We start from the raw sequence: 5,170 nt of genomic DNA, 5'->3' as shown, positions 1-5,170 counted from the left end.
GGGACTATTAATCAGCTGCCCGCTCGTAATAAGTTCACGTGCAACGTGACGCCACACATGCGCATAAAAGAGTGTTTCACACTCGTCACTTGGCTTATAGATGGCGCTGACTGACACTCCTAGTTATAAATTCGCATATAAACCCAAAAAAGTGGATGAACGAAAGGCCGCTGTGATAGCTCAGTGGTTATAGCATCGAACGTGTTATTCGAAGGTCGTAGGTTCGATTTCTGCTCACGGCTGGTCATTTTTTCACCCACTTTTCTTTCTTCTTATTTACATTGCATTGGTTCTAATAACTTCCCCTGTACATTCCTTAGCACTACTGTCGGTTAGATATCATTAATTTGTGTGAAAACTCGGAAAAACGAGCCTTTAGGTATACACTTCTTTCCCTTATTAATTAACGACGGTCTTGTACTGGCAGACTTGGTGTCATTAGGATGTATACGTGGGACTATTAATCAGCTGCCCGCTCGTAATAAGTTCACGTGCTACGTGACGCCACACATGCGCATAAAAGAGTGTTTCATACTCGTCACTTGGCTTATAGTAGGCGCTGACTGACACTCCGAGTTATAAATTCCCATATAAACCCAAAAAAGTGGATGAAGGAAAGGCCGCTGTGATAGCTCAGTGGTTAGAGCATCCAACGTGTTATTCGAAGGTCGTAGGTTCGATTCCTGCTCACAGCTGGTTTTTTTTCACCCACTTTTCTTTCTTCTTATTTACATTTCATTTGTTCTAATAACTTCCCCTGTACATTCCTTGGCAACACTGTCTGTTAGATCTCATTAATGTTGTGTCAAAACACTGAAAAACAAGCCCTTATGTATACACCTCCTTCCCTTATTCATTAACGAGTGTCTCGTACTGGCAGACTTAGTGTCATTAGGTTGTATACAAGGGACTATCAATCAGCTTCCCGCTCGTATTAGTTCACGTGCTACGTGACGCCACACATGCGTATAAAAGTGTGTTTCACACACGTCGCTTGGCGTATAGATGGCGCTGATTGACACTCCTACTTCTAAATTAAAATATATACCCAAAGAAGTGTATGGAGAGAAGGCCGCTGTGATAGCGCAGTGGTTAGAGCATCGAACGCGTTATTCGAAGGTCGTAGGTTCTATTCCTGCTCATGGCTGGTTATTTTTTTCACACACCTTCTCTTTCTTATTCTTTATATCCCATTGGTTTCAATAAATTCCCCTCTATATTCCTTGGCATTACTGTCTGTTAGATCTCATTTATATTATGTCAACACAAGGAAAAACAAGCCCTTATGTATAAACTTCTTTCCCTTATTCATTAACGAGTGTCTCGTACTGGCAGACTTAGTGTCATTAGGTTGTATACAAGGGACTATCAATCAGCTTCCCGCTCGTATTAGTTCACGTGCTACGTGACGCCACACATGCGCATAAAAGTGTGTTTCACACACGTCGCTTGGCGTATAGATGGCGCTGATTGACACTCCTACTTCTAAATTAAAATATATACCCAAAGAACTGTATGGAGAGAAGGCCGCTGTGATAGCGCAGTGGTTAGAGCATCGAACGCGTTATTCGAAGGTCGTAGGTTCGATTCCTGTTCACGGATGGTTATTTTTTCAAACACCTTTCTTTCTTCTTCTTTATATCCCATTGGTTCCAATAACTTCCCCTCTATATTCCTTGGCATTACTGTCTGTTAGATCTCATTTATATTATGTCAACACAAGGTAAAACGAGCCCTTATGTATGCACTTCTTTCCCTTATTCATTAACGAGTGTCTCGTACAAGCAGATTTAGTGTCATTAGGTTTTTTACAAGGGACTATCAATCAGCTTCCCGCTCGTAATTAGTTCACGTGATACGTGACGCCACACATGCGCTTAAAAGTGTGTTTCACACACGTCACTTGGCGTATAGATGGCGCTGACTGACACTCCTACTTCTAAATTAAAATATAAACCCAAAAAAGTGGATGGAGAGAAGGCCGCTGTGATAGCGCTGTGGTTAGAGCATCGAACGCGTTATTCGAAGGTCGTAGGTTCGATTCCTGTTCACGGCTGGATATTTTTTCACCCACCTTTCTTTCTTCCTATTTACTTCCATTGGTTCTAATAACTGCCCCTGTACATTCCTTGACATTACTGTCTGTTAGATCTCATTATTATTGTGTGAAAACACAGAAAAACGAGCGCTTAGGTACACACTTCTTTCGCTTATTTTTAACGATGGTCTCGTACTGGCAGAGTTGGTGTCATTTGGTTGTATACGAGGGACTGTTAATCCATTGCCCGCTCGTAATAAGTTCACGTGCTACGTGACGCCACACATTCGCCGTTGGCCTATAGATGGCGCTTCTGACACTCCTACTTCTAAATTCACATATAAACCCAAAAAAGTGGACGGAGTGAAGGCCGACATGATAGCTCAGTGGTTAAAGCACCGAACGCGTTATTTGAAGGTCATAGGTTCGATTCCTGGTCCCGGCCGGTCATTTTTTGACCCACTTTTCTTTTTTCTTATTTAGATCCCATTGGTTCTAATAACTTCCTATGTACATTCCTTGGCAACACTGTCTGTTAGATCTCATTATTGTTTTGTCAAAACATTGAAAAACAAGCCCTTATGTATACACCTCTTTCTCTTATTCATTAAAGAGCGTCTCAATCTGGCAGACTTGGTGTCATTAGGTTGTATACGAGGGACTAATATTCAGCTGCCGGCTCGTAATAAGTTCACGTGCTACCTGATGCCACACATGCGCATAAAAGAGTATTTCACACTCGTCGTTTGGCTTATAGATGGCGCTTACTGAAGTTCCTACTTTTAAATTCACATATAAACCAAAAAAGGTGATGAAGATAGGCCGCTGTGATAGCTCAGTGGTTAGGGCATCGAATGCGGTATTCGAAGGTAGTAGGCTCGATTCCTGCTCACGGCTGAATATTTTTTCACACACCTTTCTTTCTTCTTCTTTACATTCCATTGGTTCTAATACCTTCCCCTGTACATTCCTTGCCGTTACTGTCTGCTAGATCTCATTATTATTGTGTCAAAACACGGAAAAACGAGCGCTTAGGTATACACTTCTTTCCCTTATTTTTAACGATGGTCTCGTACTGGCAGAGTTGGTGTCATTTGGTTGTATACGAGGGACTGTTAATCAGCTGCCCGCTCGTAATATGTTCACGTGCTACGTGACGCCACAAATGCGTCGCTTGGCCTATAGATGGCGCTGCTGACACTCCTACTTCTAAATTCACATATAAACCCAAAATGTGGACGGAGGGAAGGCCATTGTGACAGCTAAGTGGTTATAGCATCAAATGCGCTATTCAAAGGTCGTAGGTTCGATTCCTGCTCACGGATGGTTATTTTTTCACCCACTTTTCTTTCTTCTTATTTACATTCCATTTGTTCTAATAACTTCCCCTGTACATTCCTTGGCATTACTGTCTGTTAGATCTCATTAATGTTGTGTCAAAACACTGAAAAACAAGCCCTTAGGTATACACCTTTTTTCCCTATTCATTAAAGAGGGTCTCGTTCTGGCAGACTTGGTGTCATTAGGTTGTATACGAGGGACTAATAATAAGCTGCCGGCTCGTAATAAGTTCACGTGCTATGTGACGCCACACATGCGCATAAAAGAGTGTTTCACACTCGTCTCTTGGCTTATAGATGGCACAGACTTACACTCCTACTTCTAAATTCACATATAAACCCAAAAAGTTGTTGAATGTAATGCCGCTGTAATAGCTCAGTAGTTAGAGCATAGAACGCGTTATTCGAAGATCGTAGGTTCGATTCCTGCTCACGGCTGGTTACCCTTTCACCCACTTTTCTTTCATCCTATTTAAAATCCATTGGTTCCAATAACTTCTGTATATTCCTTAGCATTACTGTCTGTTAGATATCATTAATATTGTGTAAAAACACGGAAAAACAAGCCCTTAGGTATACACCTCCTTCCCTTATTCATTGACGAGGGTCTCGTACTGGCAGACTTGGTGTAATTAGGTTGTATACGAGGGACTATTAATTCGCTGCCCGCTCGTAATAAGTTCACCTGCTACGTGAAGCCACACATGCGCATAAAAGAGTGTTTCACGCTCGTCACTTGGCTCATAGATGGCGCTGACTGACACTCCAACTTCTAAATTCACAATTAAACCCTAAAGGTGGATGAAGGAAAGGCCGCTGTGACAGCTCAGTAGTTAGAGCATAGAACGTGTTATTCGAAGGTCGTAGGTTCGATTTCTGCTCACGGCTGGTCATTTTTTCACCCACTTTTCTTTCTTCTTATTTACATTGCATTGACTCTAATAACTTCCCCTGTACATTCCTTGGCATTATTGTCTGTTAGATCTCATTAATGTTGTGTCAAAGCACTGAAAAACAAGCCCTTAGGTATACACCTCTTTCCCTTATTCATTAAAGAGGGTCTCGTTCTGACAGACTTGGTGTCATTGGGTTGTATACGAGGGACAAATAATCAGCTGCCCGCTCGTAATAAGTTCGCGTGCTACGTAACGCCACACATGCGCATAGAAGAGTGTTTCACACTCGTAACTTGCCTTATCGATGGCGCTGACTGACACTCCTACTTCTAAATTCACATATAAACCCAAAAAAGTTGATGGAGGGAAGGCCGCTGTGATAGCTCGGTGTTTAAAGCATCGAACGCGTTATTCGGAGGTCGTAGGTTCGATTCCTGCTCACGGCTGGTTTTTTTTCACCCATTTTTCTTTCTTCTTATTTACATTCCATTTGTTCTAATAACTTCCCCTGTACATTCGTTGGCAACACTGTCTGTTATATCTCATTATTGTTGTGTCAAAACACTTAAAAACAAGCCCTTAGGTATACACCTCTTTCCCTTATTCATTTAAGCGGGTCTCAATCTGGCAGACTTGGTGTCATTAGGTTGTATACGAGGGACTAATATTCAGCTGCCGGCTCGTAATAAGTTCACGTGCTACCTGACGCCACAAATGCGCATAAAAGAGTATTTCACACTCGTCGTTTGGCTTATAGATGGCGCTGACTGGTGTTCCTACTTTTAAATTCACATATAAACGCAAAAAAGTGGATGGAGATAGGCCGCTTTAATAGCTCAGTGGTTAGGGCCTCGAATGCGTTATTCGAAGGTAGTAGGCTCGATTCCTGCTCATGG

At 42.1% G+C, this 5,170-nt stretch overlaps 1 non-coding gene across 1 annotated transcript; it reads left to right on the top strand.

Moving 5' to 3' along the window:
- Positions 1 to 622: 622 nt before the first annotated feature.
- Positions 623 to 695, top strand: TRNAT-UGU (transfer RNA threonine (anticodon UGU)). Its single transcript has one exon. It is a non-coding gene; the product is annotated as a tRNA-Thr (tRNA).
- The last annotated feature ends 4,475 nt before the right edge of the window (positions 696 to 5,170 follow it).

The sequence above is a fragment of the Rhipicephalus microplus genome, chromosome 6 (assembly GCF_043290135.1).
Source record: "Rhipicephalus microplus isolate Deutch F79 chromosome 6, USDA_Rmic, whole genome shotgun sequence".
NCBI classification, from domain to species: domain Eukaryota; kingdom Metazoa; phylum Arthropoda; class Arachnida; order Ixodida; family Ixodidae; genus Rhipicephalus; species Rhipicephalus microplus.
This window is presented reverse-complemented; position numbering and strand designations above follow the sequence as displayed.